The sequence below is a fragment of the Euprymna scolopes genome, chromosome 11 (genome assembly GCF_053919585.1).
Source record: "Euprymna scolopes isolate OS-2025 chromosome 11, ASM5391958v1, whole genome shotgun sequence".
NCBI lineage: Eukaryota > Metazoa > Mollusca > Cephalopoda > Sepiida > Sepiolidae > Euprymna > Euprymna scolopes.
The window spans coordinates 93,400,195-93,419,123 of record NC_136492.1 but is presented as its reverse complement, the minus strand read 5'-3'; the positions used below and the strand labels follow the sequence as shown (position 1 = coordinate 93,419,123).

The 18,929-nt window shown below is 32.9% G+C and overlaps 1 protein-coding gene across 2 annotated transcripts in view; it reads right to left on the bottom strand.

The window, feature by feature from the left end:
* LOC145287966 (filamin-A-like) overlaps window positions 1-18,070 on the bottom strand; it is a 311,755-nt gene extending 293,685 nt beyond the window's left edge. Inside the window, exon 1 of one of the 2 annotated variants that reach the window (XM_080135939.1) lies at window positions 17,805-18,070. The gene's annotated coding sequence lies outside the window, so the exon portion shown is untranslated. The remainder of the gene's footprint in view (window positions 1-17,804) is intronic. The other variant, XM_080135937.1, reaches the window with a different exon arrangement.
* Between the last annotated feature and the right edge of the window lie 859 nt (window positions 18,071-18,929).

Genomic DNA, 18,929 nt, shown 5'->3' with positions numbered 1-18,929 from the left:
TCTTCTTCTTCTTCTTCTTCTTCTACTTCTTCTTCTTCTTTGCTTCCTTCTTATTCAAATAAATTTCTTCTTTAATTTTTTTAATTGATTTCTTTTCACTCTCTCACAATAATTTGTATATTACTTACTTATTTACCTCCAAACAGATTCCATATCGATTAGCTAGAAACAGGAAGAACGGATGTTTCTCGGCCTGTAGTAAGGAACGCTATGCACTTTTCCACTTCATATTGCTTTTTTTCTTTTTCTTTTTTCTTTTTTTTTTTTTGCTATTTCTCTCTTCCCGTTTTGCCCCCCCCCCCCCAATATTAGTCCAAAAAAATAAAATTGAAATTTGGGAGAACTTTCTAAATACATATGGTGTAAATTTCATTAAAATTGGATATAAGTATTTTAAATTTTAAGGATGTTCTGCCCTCGTAGTTCGCTTGAGGGATGCACATAGAGATTTGATACATTGAGAAGCACCTATAAATCCGGAATCACTTCCACCCTAGAATTTCATATATGTGATTAAAATTTCATGAAAGTAGGATATGTTTGAAATTTTTTAGAATGTTTGTGCTTTCGATAGCTCCCTTAGGGAGCACTTAGAGATACTGCCTTCTTCCATTATCTTCCTCAGAAAATATATTATTTAGGTAAATCAAACTCGGATATATTTGAAGTTTTTAGAAAGATTCCGCTTCCATAACTCGACCACAGATTTGAGACTATTTTCATTGTTTTTTATCCTGAAAATTATTGCATACAAAAAAAAACTTAATTTTTTATGTAGATTCGCTAATTTTCTTCATGTAGGAAATACACAGAGAGAGACATTGATATTTGAATAAAAAGGAATATATTTTTTATTTATTTCACTTACACTTTTCAGTTTCGAATTATTAAATTTATAAATATTGGTACGCATTAATAGTTACAGAAAATATCGTAACTGCAACATCCGGAACTTGACAGAAAAGTAAAAAAAAAGAAATAGATTACAAAAACGTTATCTGAAATTACCTATATATTAATACGATAGCATGTGTGTTATTTTGTGTATCTGCTTCCATCTTTTTTCTTTCCGGTTACTGTCGTCTAATTGTTACGACCTTCAATTTCTTATAATAAATAATTTTACCAAGAATTCTTCATAAGTGTTGGTTTCGGTTTCAATCATAGCTGAAGGAACTCAAGTTATATATATTTTTTCTTGATAAGTTTTGGTTTCGGTTCCGATTCAAGCTAATGCACTGAATTCATATATATATATATATATATATATATATATGGGTGGGGGATCACAACATTATAATATATAAAAATCGATAGAAAATTAACTCTCTAATAATATATATATATATATATGAAAGTCCACGGGTCCCGCTAGTCGATATTAATTCGTTTTCTTTTAGCAAATTTGGTCATCCTTATTTTAAATTAATAATCGTCAACACAGTCTAAATTTATGCGACAACTTATGCTCTGTGCATTCATTCTTTTTTTCGCACTGTTATCCTCATCTTCATAATTGTTGTTTCCCATTTTTCGGTCAATTTATCCTCTTCCGGTCCCGTGGCGTACTGCATGATGATGTGTAGACTTTACGATTCTAGGTGAGTATTGTCTGAAGAAAGGAGTTTCAATCCTACCCAAGCAGGACAGAAGATTAGTTGACACAAAACGTGGTGAGACAACGACAACTATGGAAGGTAGTAATTACTGGGGATAAGTTACAATACCCAGCATTCTTATCCTGTCGCAGTTAATCACCTGAAGAAGGCCAGAGGATGAGTTGGCCGAAACATGGTGAAACAACAACAAATACGAAAATGGGGATAAGAGCACGCAAAAAGAGTAATTAAATTCCTTTTGTTTTATCACAAGTGTAAATATCACCACATTTGTTTAGATGACAATAACAATAAACAATGAGATGGGTACTCAAATAAAGGACATGTAAATATATATATGTGTGTGTGTGTGTGTGTGTGTGTGTATGTGTCTGTGTCTGTGTGTGTCTGTGTGTGTGTACATTTATATATTTACTACGCATGTTTAATGTTTTGTGTATGTTTAAACGTATTTGTGTGTGGGGGGGGGGGTTGTGTGTGTGTGTGCATAGACACTGTTAAATATATAGATGGATATTTGTGTATGTAAATCGATTTCATTTCTTTCGTAAGGAACAAAAATAACCAGTCTTATATTTTTAAATTATATCTTCTGATTTGTGAGAATATTTTGGAACAAAATGTTGACTCTCGAATTCTTTATTTATCAGTGTCTGTAATGCAGCGAAGGAAAACGCACACAAGTCATCGAATTAGAACTAACTTAATATATATTGAACGTAGGATAGTTAGGTTACGCCAAAATAAAATTTCAGCTTTAAAGTTAAGGTTACAAAATGGAATTATACAAGGAATTATATTAGCGGACGTGGCAATGAAATTACGTAGAAAATATGAAATGACAATAGATTTTGATACTTGACGCAAAAACAAAGTATGGATGTTCTCAGTTAGGTTTTGTTTGCAAAGTAGGCAGACGTGTTCAGGAAATTTTCGTCTCCCTCCTCACAACAGACAGGTTAGGAAAAGACTGATACAGTATAATAATATAGGATAATGTACAGAAAAGAAAAGTAATTAAACTGGAAACGTTAACGGGCGTTGTTTTATTACTACGAACACATCCATAACTACCGTTTTAAATAACATCATAGAAAAGAGAGAAACATTCGATTATACTCACTGCTACAGCAATTATCATGAAGCGTTACATCCAACTCTAAAAGACACGCCAGCCATTTGTTTACGGTTTGGGAACTCAGCTGCTATGGTACAAGCATTAAATTGCCTTAAATCAGATTGGTTTGATCCGAATGCCAAGTGTTTCAAATGAAGTCTATATCTAAGATCCAATACCTCCGTTCAGTTTCGAAAGTTTGTAGGGGCAGTTGCGCGTGTCATTGTGAGGCAACGATTGCGCAATCTCTAACTTTAACCTCTCCTGAATCGGCACTGTTTGGGTCCAGTGGCAAGGAGAAGTCCAGAACGACTGGAAACAATGCCGAGATAAGCGGAGAGCACATACAGCACCTGGAAGTCCCAAATGGTCACCCACTTAGTACTGACCAAGTTCAACGATTTTTTTTGTTTTTTTATTGTAATTTCACCCCAAACAAGGCACATTGTCACTTTGCTGTAGGGGGGGGCTACTATCAGGGACATAAGCTACAGGGGTACCGTGTGGGGAGTTGGGCAGCAAGATGTCGGTTCACGTTACACTTGAACTGCTGCATGTCAGTACAGTTGGGGAAGCAGGAATTCGGAAGGGAATTCCAAAGTCCAGCGGTTCTGGGAAAGAAACTACTGGGTAGAAAGCTCTCTTACATCTAGGAATCTCAACTGCTAAACTTCGGTGATCCAGCGAGACCCGGTGTGTCAACGCGATTTATGCCGAATATCTAAGAAAGAACAATTGATTCTAGAATAATTAATGCATCATTATTAGTTTGATGCATCTCATCTCTTGATCTCAATGTTAGGCGTTACATTTTAGCGTATAGCTGATGGAATAATAAATGATATTCAAATAATACTAAATCATTACGGTTTACTCATTAGGTAAAATCAAACTGTTTAAGATACAGAAGACTACAACATTTTAAATTAATGGCATGTTTCTCCAGTTTTTTCGCATATTATCCAGGTCTAATAATATTTAAGTAAGTAGTGATAATGTGATACTTACGTACTCATAACGGTATTCCTGGTTTGTTTCGCTTGTTCATTTTCACAGTTATTTTCTCTTTGTTCCTTTAGCTGTAGGGTTTTAGTATGTACATATGTTATTGTTTTTAATAACATATTCACAGATGTCAAGTGTCATCAATTTCAATCTGCATTCTATCTTCACATTGATACTGTCGATTTAATATTATTAGACTGGAATAATGTTGAAGAGAGATGGGTAAAAATATAAGTTATGTGAATTAGCTTTAACTGTACTCTTTAACTGGGCCAAAACCAAAACGTAGATTCCATGAACAAAGCTTCTTTCTTAGAAGTGCACGCCAGTGGAACTTTCTTCCGTCTGCGTGTTTCCTACCTGACTACAGGTCCTGGATATGACCTTTAAACTATATCCAGTTGTGAGGCCCCAGCTTGCGGGCTTTGGGGAGTGTTGAGCCACCCTTTAATTGCCATTGCTCCCAGGTCCACTCTGACCCGGAGTGGTAGTACCTGTTAGGGTCCCAACTATGGGTTAAATAGAAACCGACTTGAAAACAACAAACATATTCTATTAAAACATTTTTCTTCAAAATCTTTGGATTCGGTATTAAATAACCTGAAAAGGGTTGATATGCTGTAAAACAAAAACAACCAACCAAACAACCTACCTGACTACAACTTAGATGTCTTCAAGTCCAATGTAAAGAAATTCCTGATGACCCGCCCCCTTAAGTAACACACTTTATCAAATCTCCAATACTAACGATCACTATGATACTATCACATTGATTATTGTACACGCAATAACCCTTATCCCCGAGTAGCTTCTGGGCCTTGATAAGTCGTGACTTCCATGTAAAAAAAAGCATAATATTCATGAATAAAGTCTGTTAGTAGTAATAGCGGTAACACTAGCAGCAGCTTATACCCGCTTATTGGCCAATATTTAGTACCATACTTTGGTATGTCAATTTCTACCTTCATCGAACCACTCCACAGTCAATCAGAAAAAAATACATGAAATTTCCTTGTTTAGTATTTGTATGAAAGTAAATAATTATGCCAAATGAATTCACGTATTGTTTTTGTTGGCAAAATCATTAGACATGATTTTTTTTTCAGGAAAAACAAAATGTAACTAATGTCACACATCTGTCATTTTTTAAGGATCATCAAAAATTAATCCTTTAAATTTCTAAAGCATATATCCAAATTAAAAAATTTTTTTTTTTAATTAAAGTGAGATTCGAACTCGATTATTGACATCGTCAAAACTACTGCCTTAGTAATGTGTATTCTGCCTATTCCGCTTTTATGTCAATCAATCGCATGGTTCAATTAACACGGGAACGGACAAACCCCAAAACCACCATAACCGTTTACTAGCATAAATAGATAAATAGATTATTTGCTCTCTAGCAATATTTATCGAGTCACTATCAGTCATTACTCACTAGCAATAACACGTGGTGTTGCCTGGGGTCTGTGTGACAACAAGTGTCCCAAGATTTCTAACACTCTCTACTTCTCATTGATTTCTTGCTGATAACGACAATTGACTTTCTCTGGCAAACTGAGTGAATATAAACATCGACATACCCTTCCAGTGGGAGGTCTGGGTAGTACTGTCCTTCCTGTTTAACTATGCTCCTTGTCTCTTTCTCAGTTCCTGTAAAGCATAAACCGAGGATGCTGCCACCATTCATCGTTTTTCTAGAGGTAGACAGAGTATTGAATTTCTCATAGATTTTTTTTTTTTACACAGTGGACACCACTTATCAAGGCCCGGAAGCCACTCAAGGATAAGGGTTGTTGTAAGTACAGTACGTTAGTGTGGAGATTTAGTGAAGTGTTTACTTAAGAGGGCGGTTCATTAGGAATTTGTTAACGTTGGACTTGAAGACATCCAAGTTGTAGTCAGATGGGAAGCAGGCAGACGGAACAGAGTTCCACAGATTGAGTTTCCTGGAGTTATTGCCGTGATCAGATTATTATTATTATTATTATTATTATTATTATTATTACTATTGTTGTTGTTGTTGTTATTATTGTTGTTGTTATTATTATTATTATTATTATTGTTATTATTATTATTATTATTGTTATTAGTGTTATTATTATTATTATAATTATTATTGTTATTATTAGTAGTATTATTATTGTTGTTGTTGTTGTTGTTCAAGGGTGATGGAGAAAAAATACCGCTTATTTGGGAAACCCGTTTCTAAAATAAACATCTATATTTCATAAATAACTGCTTCTAAATAAGCTGATTGTGTGAATTATTTTGATAAATAATAAAAATCATTCGGAAATAACAGTGATTAGACAACATGCGAAGGTTTGGCAGCTGAGAAGTTTAGATGTGACCCTAGCAACTAAATTGAATTCTTTAATTCGAAGTTATTTAACGATAAGCGTATTGTGGCTTCTTCCCTGGAATATCTTGAGGTGAGCAAACACACAGATTGATGTTCACCCCAGTCCCCGCTAATTGTATTAGCAATATGTTTCTCGTGTTAATATATCCTCCATTTAAATAAGATTGCATTCTTGTTTAATATATAGAACAAATAGATGACAACGACGAGACGCGTGGGTTTCATCAACAAAATCTTATGGTAGCTTCCTTCAGTCTTGACAGACTATGTCAATTCCACGCGCATGCACCCTTACAATAGTTACTGTAACGACGCATGCGCGTGGAATTTTTGTGGCAAGAGTTGCGCAAACTCCAACCACACCTCTCCTGAGACGGCGTTGTTTAGCACCAGTAGCAAATGGAGATTCGGGACGAATAGAAACCTAAGCGGAGAGTACAAAACCATATAAGTAGCTATACGTGCATTAAAAGACTAACCAGTTATTAAAAGGAAATTGAGATATTTATGTTATATGGAACAACAGCAATTATATAAATCTGATGTTAGTGCTATGGTTATTATTAGACAGTGTTTGATGGATAAAAATTATTAATTATTTGGGGCTATATCTAACCATAACACTCTTATCTGCATAAATATTTATAGAAATGATTATTATTCCACTGGATTATTGTTGAGGAGAGATAAAGAGAATTATATGTTATTTAAGGCATCCTTTACTATGATTTGTCTGGTTTTCATAAATAAGTCTTTATTATGAGCATAAATAAGTCTTTAATATGAAGACAGATTTTTAGTGTTCGTACCGGAAGTCATTGGAAGTGATCTCTTGGGGAGTCAGCGAAATCAAAACCAATCAACATCTTCAAGAATTATGTGTATCAATAATATTAAGATTGCGATCGTACACTGCAGTACTAGTTTCTTGGCCTTAAATCCACTATGATCCTTAGAAAAGAAAGTGAGGAAGAGCCAAGTAAAAAGAATCAGATACTTCTGAATCAGAAGAAATACTATTTATAGAAAAGGTTTTTGATTTGCCAGATGTGATATTTTTAAGATATTGGCGGGAATATACGTTCTCCAAGTGCTGCTATTGTTCCTGTTAATCAGATTGGGGTTTTTACTTCGTTTACTTTCCAAGATTGGAGTTAAAACTTAATTAAGTGCGTACATTTCTTTATAATGGAGTACGCCAAAATAAAATAAATAATAAAACACGCCGAAATCAGCTGTGCTTTTCGCGATCTGTTAAGCATTGATTATCTAGAGCTTAATTGCTAGATCGATAAGCCACGCCCCGATGTGCGAAGCAACCATTTTTGCAAACATCAATTGCAAATCATTCTTAAAGATACATTTGTGTTCGCGTCATAAAGAAATTAAACTGAGTTCTAAATCGGGAAATGTCAGTCGCAGAAAATCTATCAGTGTTGAATATAAAAATTGCTCATAAAATCAGAATCGTTTTATAGAAGACACAATCAAGTTTCAAACGATTATTGAAGTTTCTTTTTACTTTTATAATAATAATAATAATAATAATAATAATAATAATAATAATAATAATAATGCCACAGTGCTATCCTTTATTATCGGGACCTTCGAGTATCTTGTCGCCATTCAAAGTTCAAGGAAACGCGTTAGTTGTTTCCAACGATAAATCAATGGTAAGTGGCTGTTCCGATAACGCAGTCACTATTAAAAAAAGAATGTGGGATATTGAAATCAGAGGAATGGTTGAGAAGAGACAACAGATAACAATAATGAAAACGGTTGAAATATTAAAGAAATAGTTTGAATGCGGTGACTAATTCACAAGAGCTATAGGCGCTAACCAGACATATCGAAATTACTGCAGAAGTAAAACAGTAAAAAACAGTACATGAATTAAGAAAAGTGAAACCGTATAATTGTAAGTTTACTAACCACTGCCCAAAAAGTGTCGTATAAACTGGTATCACATCAAGTAGTCCAGGAGGGTCGAGAAGGATGGAAAGACCGAGGAGATAAAGCACTCGTCAGATTTCCACTGGATGAGAAGAGGACTGGGACATTGGGGAGGCTTATTGCCACCCAAAGTCTAGTGGAGATCAATGGTGGCTACCAATGAGAAATCAATAGTAAACGGCTGTTGAGATGACGCAAAATAATTTTCAAAGCTTATCGAAATAGGTGTAGAGTACTGGAAATCTGAAAAGACTTTTTGTCACTCAGACTCCTGGGAACACCATAAGTTTTTCTCAAAGAAAAATCTTTAATGACCTGTGTGATACCTCCTAGTGAGTTATAATAATAATTATCATTTTTTTGCATAGAAGTTGAATACCTGTACATGGGCAGGTTCATATTATAAATATTTATCCGTTGTATTAATTTATTTATCTTTTTGTCAGAAAGATAATAAACGAATAATCATGTTATTAATATTTTTGTTCATATATCAGTCTAAAATGGTGGAATTTATAAAAAAATATTATGTAGTTTATTAGAAGAATGTTGTCTTACGTATCGTCTCTCGAAAGGACAAAACTTCTAAGCAACTGTTTCATTCAACCAATCACAGCACAAGAGAAATTCACTTCAAAATCTCGCACGTAATATAAAAAAACCAAACACGTTTTTATTTCTTTTTTCGGTATTTTATTCATTTAGATGCAACATTTGTGAGTATGATATACTCTGTGGAGGGGTTTTGGGACAAAAAGGCCCTCGGTAATAGCATGCACTTACGAACAACAAAACGCTCAACGTTAGAATATACACTCTGCTCACCGATCGCACGCACAAAAGCAAGGCTAAAATTATCAATACAAGGAGCAAAATATGATATTGAAAACGCACTGACATGGCTATGAAAAATAACACATGAACAGAGAAACGGAATCGTTACTGGGAGGTGAACGAAATAGCACAATCACAACCGAATATGTAAAAGTCAAAATAGACCAAATTCAGGAACAAAGTAAATGTAGACACTGTAAACAAAAAGATGTAATGCTAAACTACATTAATTCATCTGGGACAAACGGACACACTTATTTGAGCATGAATATCGTACGTGATAATTGTCAAAAAGAAAAAAAAATGCTAAATATTACATTATCCTTTCACAAGACATAATATAGGTACACGCGCGCGCACACACAAACACACACACAAATATTATATATAATTTTGTTACACACACACATTATAAAATAAAATTAGAATACTCAAAAGAATTTTCTAGCATAACACATTCCCAGAACTAATGTATATCTATATAAATCAAGAGGCGAGGGGGGGGTCAAAAGAAAACTGAGTAAATACACAGGACTTGCCAGAGAACTAAAATAGGTATGAAGAAAGTCAACATAACACTAAATAATCAAGGGACCACTAGGAATAGTCTACCCCCACCCTCCCCCCAAAAAGCTAGAAAAAGGAGTAGGTGAAATTGGAATCAAAAGACAGATTAAGGACTATACAACGGTCTCCATGATAAAAACAGTTATAAGAAAAATCCTTGAATGCAGTAATGAACCCATATAAACTACAGCTGATAACATGGAATTACAATAAAAATAAAACAAAAAAAAATCAAAAAACATCATCAAATGAACCCACGAAATCTGAAACTGCAAAAATTTCATACGAAACATTTTTTTAAAAAAAAAGCACTAGCCTCATCCGATCAAAACTAAAAATAAAATCGTCAGGGAGGAAAGAAGGATTAAAAGACTGAGGAGAAAAACATTAATCAAACTGGAATTGTTGGTGTAGTACTGGAACCTTGGGGTATCTGATTGCCATTCAACGCAAGGAAACACAATGGTTGCTTCCAACGATAAATCAATGGTAAGTGGTTTTCGATAATGCAGTAATTTGTAATGATTATTAGGAGGAGAGTACTAGAGATCTACGAAGACTTGTTGTCACTTGGACTCCAGACAACATCATCGGTTATAATCTGAGTAAAATAATTAATAATGACCTGTGTGAACTTTCAGTAAGTCAATAATACAAATAATAATAATAATAATAATAATAATAATAATAATAATAATGAAGAAAATCAGCATAATACCTATAATAATAGGAGCACTAGGAACAATACCGAAAATCTTTGAAAAAAGAATGGCAGAAATTAGAATCAGTGAAATAGCTGGAAAGATACAACGAATAACAATAATGAAAATAGCTGAAATATTAAGGAAACCCCTTGAATGCGGAGACTAAAACACATGCGCTAAATGAGCAGGCCAGACAAATTGCTATAGACATATGGAGAAGCGTTACATGGAACAAGAACATTAAAGCTGCATATTTATAAGTTCGTTATTCCCTCCCCCGATCCCCCTCCATTGCCCCATCACCGCCCCTCCCCCAAAAGAGTGATACCAAATAGCCCAGCAGGGCCAAGTAATCTATTTATTTTATAAATAATTTTATCAAGAATTCTTCATAAGTTTTGGTTTCCGGATCAATTATAGCTGAAGGAACTAAAGTTATGTGTATAAGTTTTAGATTTGGTTTCAAGTCAAGCTGATAGAACCAAAGGCATATAGTTATATTTTTTATTTTTGAAATTGCAACTTTATAATATTTAAAAATTGATAGAACATTAAAATAATATATACGAAATCCGCAAGAATAAAAATACCATATTTAAGCGGCTTTGACGGCGTTCGTGCTAGCTTAGATAAATACATTTGCAGTTTTAACTAAAGAGCTACAATAATATCAGAGCATCTCCATTTACACTGAATATCAACAGAATGCCAACATCAATATATTACATATGAATGAGTCCCCTGTGGAATTTCCACAGGTTTCGCTCGTAATAATAATAAAAAGAAGAATAAGAACAATCGTTTAGCTCATTATAACACGTTTGAAATTCTTCAATTTAGATTGAAATATAGTGAAATACTGGGTTAGCCGTCGTTACTTTTCATAAAGTTTTGTATTTAGAGAATTATATTTCCGAGTTTGTGAAATGAGATCGATGAAGATAAGAAGGCTCATTATCATTTCTAATTACATCAATTTTGCTCTCGGGTGAGTTTCTATTAACACAGTGCAGATTAATGAACGGATTATTATATCGACCAACAACGACTGGACAAATTGATAGAAGGAATTGTTTACTCATGAACTCAAACTTATTATGGTAATCGAATGACCAGTTGTTGTTGTTTTTTTTTTTTCATCTGAATCTTCGTGCCAAAAGCAGGAATCATCGGATCCAGCGATTTCTTATCTAAAACAAACTTGCAAATGAGAATCGATATTGCTTGACGATTATATATTTTCGAAATTAATTATGGAACAGGTTTCCCGAATATTGATGTTCATCTGGGATGGTGTACAAGGAATGAATTAGGGTTTATTACAAACAAGTAAATAGTTGATTTGATTAAAAAAAAATGCAATATTGGGGACATTTTAAAATAAATTCAGATGCTTTCACAACGTTAAGCTATAGCTTTATGTCGGGTCGAAGGAAACAGGGTTGTTTGGACAATTCGTATTCTTTCTGACGGAAATCCTCAAGCAACTCCTAGTTATTAAATTGTGTGTATGCATATATATATATATATATATATATATATATATATATATATATATATATACACACACAAATTTAATTATTTAGTTATTAAATTGTGTATATATATATATATATATATATATATATATATATATATATAAGTTAATAAATATGGCTCAAGTTAAAATCGTTGTTTATTCCCCCTTAACTGACATAGTTTAAAAGGTGCTTCTTAATGAGCCGGAAGACAGGGGTTCATTCCACTGTTGAGTTATATCACAAAAAGATCAATGGAAAATCTTTACTTCTTGTCCTCAAAGTTGGCAATATAGCATTTCAGTTATGATTTAACATAGATTCTACCAATTATAAGGTGGCACACAATTTTTTACTTTTTTTTTACTAAAGATTCACCACTTATTAAAGCCGAAAGCAACTTGAGGATAAGATTTAACTGTAAGGTAGCACGAATGTGCGTATGTAAATGCATGCGAAGTGATGTCACTGATGTAGAAAAATGGCTATAAAAAAGCGGAAGAGGACGATCTTGGATGAGACGAAATAACGTTTGAGATCTCGCAAGAGACGAGATAAGGTTCGAGATCTTATGAGAGAAGTGGAGCACGGAAGGAGATAATGTTCGAGATCTTATGAGAGGCGTGGATAACGTTCTGGATCATGTGGGTGACGTCACGGCTGTAACAATGAGGAAATAAATATTGCTGCTGCAATGAAAAAGCGAGTTGGAATTATTTATTGTCTTGAATTCTTTGCGACGTATACTGCATACAACGCGTTGGGTAACGTTACATAACGAGATGAATGGATTCTCAGTATTATGTTGAAGAATATTACAAAATTAACTGAAAATAATGAACTGAATGGACAATGGTTGATTTCTTATGGAAAGAGTTTATGACAATGTTAATTTTGGTGTTGAAGACGGTCATGTGGAACTCAGCAGTGAATCAGTTCCGCGGAAATGTATTTCAAAGATGAGACGTTCTTGAAACGAAACTGTTTAAGGAAAATTCGTTTTATGTTTTAGAAAAATCTGTTTTGTGTCCAGAACATGAAGAAAGAAACGAATGTTCTTTTTCATAGTAGCAAGAACATAATTTTTGCTGTGAATATCTTACAACGGGATTAAATAACTAGGGTGTTAAATAGTAATTCTTTTTCACCGTTTGTATATCGATACCAGGCATCAAAAAAATTATTATACATTCTCTGTTTTAAGCTGAAACATATGTATCTGCGTATTCTAATTAGTGTAACTTCAAAATATATCTGGTTATGTAGGTTTAATTCCAAAATTCTTGCATAAATCTGTAGCATATTTCTATTCTATGGATGCCCGGCGTAAACGCAAGCGATATTATTATACCATCTTTTACCATCGTTTGCATTAGACATAACAGCGACATCAAATAAAGTTTTAAAAGATATGCACGGTTTTAAATAAAATACGTACGAACATTTAAAAGGTCTTAACGTATTACCATATGAACTAGCAGGACCTGTGGAAATTCCACAGGGGACTCATTCATATGTAGTATATTGATGTTAGCATTCTGTAGATGTTCAGCGTAAATGGAGACGCTCTGATATAATTGTAGCTCTTTTGTTAAAACTGAAATTTTTTTGTCTAAACTAGTAGGGACGTCCGGCGTGGCCCGGTTGTAAAGTATGCTTAAATATGATATTTTAATTCTTGCAAATTTCGTATATATTATTATAGAGTTAATGTTCTATCCATTTTTAAATATTATAAAGTTGCGATTTCCAAATAAAAGAAAATGTATCCATATGATTTGAGTGCATTAGCTTAAATCGAAACCGAAATAAAACTTATATATATATATATATATATATATATATATATATATATAACTTGAGCCATAACTTCGGCCATAAGTGAAATCGAAACCAAAACTTATGAAGAATTTTTGATAAAATTATTTATAAAAACCATAGATTAATGAAGTGTCATCAGTTATAATCAAAACTGAAACCAAAACTTATGATGAATTCTTAGTAAAATTATTTATAAAAAAAAACATAGATGACTTAAGTGCCAGCAGCTATAATCGAAACAGAAACCAAAACTTATGAAGAATTCTTGATAAAATTATTTATGACAAGAAATGGAAGTCTATAACAATTAAATGACCCAGATGTAAGCGTGACACACAAAATAACACACACGCTATCGAATTGATATATAGATTAGCAGGACCCGTGGAAATTCCACGGAATGAGAAATATATTTAATCACAAATGTTTTTGATATAGCTGATGTTTTCTATATACTGCAAAAATTATTTTTAACAGAAAAACTAACAGCATGCAGCAAATACGAGTTTATTAACATTTCTACGAAAATACAGGGTGTCCACAAAGCGAGATTTTGTGGAAGCATCCTGTAGATTATGTAGCCAGACTTTGTGGGCACCCTGTATGTATATATATATATACACACACACATGTATATATATATATATATAAAGAGAGAGAGAGAGAGATAGAGATAGAGAGAGAGAGAGAGAGAAATAAAAAGGAACAAACCGTATTATGTGTTCATCAACGTTTCGTCTTTATTTCGAGACTTCCTCTGAGGAAGTCTCGAAATAAAGACGAAATGTTGACGAACACATAATATGGTTTGTTCCTTTTTATATCTCTATTTTGTCGGAATACTATTTCCATTATTTTATTAATGTAGCCAGACTTTGTGGACACCCTGTAGTATCCATTGAATTTTAAAAATAGAACTGACCCAAGTGAGATGAATAAATAAGTACAAATAAATACTACGAATTAATATTGTGCTATATAGTCCAATGCAGATAATAAAATCACATTGTAAAAGACAACCTTTAATTTACTCCTTTAGTTCAGCACCTCTTTGTAGGCAATATTCTCTTTTTTGCCCTGTTTCTTTTGAATGTTCCCATTTCTTTACGTAATGTTTCTCTGATTTCTTTCTTCAGTGAAAAACCACTGCAGTTCTTTCTCACACTATTACAACAATAATCATATATTAGTATAATCATACTCGATAACGAAGCTACAGTTTTTCGTTACAGTACAACCCCGGGATACGGTGGCCCTTGGATACAGTTTTTTCAGATTACGATGTGAAATTCGATGTTTTCCGACCCCTGGTTACGGTATTTGCCTCACCTTACGGTGTTATTTATAATATCATTTGATTATATACATGTGTACTGTACTGTATTTTGTTACTATTTTTTAATGCCGTATCCCGGCGTTTTACTGTATCAGAATAATCATACTCGAAAACAAAGCTGCATCAAAAGGAGAGTATGGGTTGTTAGATTGGCCTTTTTAAAGCCAATTTTAGTGAATTTTGTTTCGTTTGGAGCAATTGTATTTGTATTTGGCATTTTTAAGCGTAATGTACAAACTAATTAAGGAAAGAACACGCTGAATAGATCAGTATAATTTGTTGAATTAAATAAATTTACGAATTAATTTAACCATGATTAAACGTTCTAAATTATTTCAAATATCATTAAAGTTATCTCGTTAACTTTTGCTAGTAAGACCAAAATATTTTTAAGTTGACAAATTAAACTTTGCTACTAACGAGCAGTTTTGCATTTGTTTTGGATATATTTATCGGTAATAAATAACGCATTTCGATGCAAGTTATTTAAAAGAAGAAATAATAGTCTGGCTCGAACAACTGATAACGTGAAACATTTTTATATAATACTCTACAAATACAAATTAGCAAAGTGAAAAATTCATTTTTCATTGATTTAGATGATATAACAAGAGTTATCTTCCTTAAAGATAATATATTTATATAATAATCAAAATAATCAATTCTGTAATTATCTGTAGGATTTATAAAATCTGTAAACAAAAATACAAAACCGAAGTGTGACTTCACTGGGTGTGACTTATTCTGGGGTGAGTATAATTAATCTTTAGTTATATGGAGTCAGTTATATGTATATGTGTATATGTGTATGCTCATATGTACAGGATTCACTCCTAAACTTATTAAGCGACCGTTATGAATTTTGGAACACATATAGTAAGTATAAGTGTGGGCTATTTTAGTTTAATTTACTTATATGCAAGGGAGCAAAGAAAGTGTTGAGACTTATTTATGAAATGTTTTTACATATTTGATTTTTCTATAATTTTAGGCATAAAAAAATAATAAATTCCTTTTTTATATATCTTAAAAGGTTTAAGGGGGTATAATGAGTACAACGTGCATTTTTAAATAAAGATATTTCAGATTTGTTTTTAATGTGATCCGTAGTAATTCGACATCAGGTAAGCAAAATACTTTAATTTAAATTTCTTCTTAAGACTCCATTAGTTTATAGAATTTATAGAATGAAAATAGTGCCATGGAAATTTCAGTTGGCAGAAGTATTCTAGACATGAGGTTTAGTAGCTAATATGTCATTTTTAACCCTTTTTAAGAAGAAATAAAACTGTCCTATTCAGGGAATTAATTTTATCTGTCCTCGAACGGGTAAAATAAATCCCTTAGTTAAAACCATAACACTAAATAATATTTAACTATTAAATTAAAATATAGACATAATTTAATGAGTTTGATGATCAAAGTAAACTGTTAGATTATAAATCTTAGTACTTATTCAGATTGGCACTTACAGCAATGAACCAAAACTGGGCAAAAACTTATATATTGTGCCTAATTGTCATGGAATGAAGATTGTATATTTTAAACGTCACAAAAATTGATCAAGTAGGGTTTTTTTTTTGTTATTTATTAAAAAAATCTCCTTTTTTACTGATAAAGCACGGACAAGCTCATGTTTCTCCAGAGAACATAATAAGGGGGAGATAATCAGTGATTATTTGGACATTTTTCACGTGCATTAATGGTGTCTGCCCTTGTCCATCGATTCGTTGGTTTCATTTTTACCACTTTCATGGAAACAACGTAAGATTTGATTTTCTTAAATAAATAAATAAATAAATAAAACATTTGATCAAATTACGTGATTTTTGGAAGTTTTCATTTTCGTCACGTGACTGGTAGATACATCTTTACTGAGATTTTTGTATTTTCTTTAATTTTAAATGCTGCCATAAGCGATATTTAATTTGAATAAGCACCTAACTTTTTTTAGTTATAAACAACCTTTCTTATAAATATAGGTAGTTATGCAGGCTATCGTATAGATAAGATTTTCAAGTTAAATTAAATATTTAAGCTATCGTTTGTTTATTAAATTGTAAAATTCATTTTAAAAAAAACACGCGTCCAGATACAACAACCATCAGCAGTTTCCAACACTCTATATTTGTACTAAAAATCTAAACGCAAATTCCATGAACAAATCTTTCTTATGACTGCTCGTCTGTGGAATTCTAGTCCACTGGCCTGCTTTCCAGCCAACTACAATATAGTTGCCTTCAAATCCAATGTAAACAAATTCTTTTTAGTAGCCTCCCCTTAAATAATCCATTTTTACCCCATTTCCACCAATAACTATTAATACGCTATTATCTCAGCGATTACCGTACACTCATTAACTCTTATCCTCAAGTGACCTTCGGACCTTGATAAGTGGTGATTTCTATGCAAAAAAAAAAACAGATGAAAGTATAAAATAGTCAAGAATGTTAAGACTTTAATAGTTAAGAATGTTAATAGTGATGATATTATTTCAGTATGGTCCGTATTCTGCATAAGTACGAACATTGATAACATTATTCATCCTATAATTATTCATCCTTTTTTTAAATGTGGTTATTATTTGAGATAATTAAATCATTTTAATTAATATCAATATATGTTGTAATAATTAATTTTAATTAATTTTATTTTAGGATTTTTTAACGTAAAATTAACATGGAATTACTACATGTTATTAGTAGGGCTGTGACAAGAGCATATTCTTTTCATTGTTTTTACTCTCGAGTGTAAATCCGGCACAGTTGATCAATCGAGAACCACATCACTCTATCTAAAAACATCTAAGATATTAACTGATATGTACCGAGAGTGATAATTATGAAAAGAATATTCTCTTGCCATAGCCGTACTTATTAGTAATCGGAAACCTTCCGTGTGCGCTCATATATTTCGTGTGTACATAGTCACGAGTCGGTAAAAAAAAAAAAACGAAACATACGTACCTTATATTTTTTTTTTCTCTTTTCAAATGATTTAAAGTTTTAGTCCATCCTTGACCAGGATTTTGTTTTCCTCCAATAAGAATAATAATTAGGCAACGGCCATATGATCCAGACGACACAACGCCAATCGATACGGGTAGATAAGCTCGAAAAGTAGAAGATAAGAAATACAAAAAAACACCCCGGCGTACAGGCGAAGTCGACAATCAAGTGACAATAATAACCAGAAATATTGGTTCAATCCGATATGCGTGGGTCGGGTTCTCTCCGGTGTTGCTAATGTATACGATGACAACTTGAAAGAAAAGAATATATAATAACACCTCTTCCGTTATTTTCTCCCACTAAGGTTTACACAAGTTATTTTTTCTCCCTTTTTTTTTCTTCGTTTCTTTCCTGTTTTCTTACAACTTTGCTATCATTTTGACCAAGTCCATCTCTCAGCTGGTCAGTATGACTCGTGCTAATAAATAGCTGACTCTATAAAAAGCTATTATTACACGCGATATTACCTGCGCAAACCTGACTAGACAACATTCAATTATAGAAATGACCACCACCATCGTATGAATTTGACGATAAAACAGAGAAAAATAAAAACAGGTTCGCGCTGCTAAGCGAGTACAAGGTTGATAATGATATGCTATTTTGTATATATTCATTTGGTTGGTTTCGAGTAAACACAGTCAAAATATGGTAGAAAAACCAAGTTGTCTTTTTTTTAAACAAATTAAAATCTTTTATTTGGATGCATCGGACTACTGTTCTCATTTTGAGTGTGATTTTCACAACGTTTCGGTCAATGTAACCTCCGACCTTCTTCAGGAGTATCTTGTCGAGGTCGGAAATGTTTCTGTCGAACTTGGGAATTTGAACGGAATTTCGAGCGATACCCTTAATTTACTTCACGGGGGTAGCGTGCTCTTGTTCCGTCAGCCATGACTGCATAGAGGTTCTAAGTAATTCGAAATTATATTTTTTACACTGAGGATTGAGCCTTCAACCTACAGAAGAATATCACTTTTTACAATTGATTTTTTCAAGTACTCTAACCACTGCGCCACGGGTCCTTGCGGGTAATTCTGGTACGAATTTTAGGAGCTTTAAACCTATTTTATTTCTATG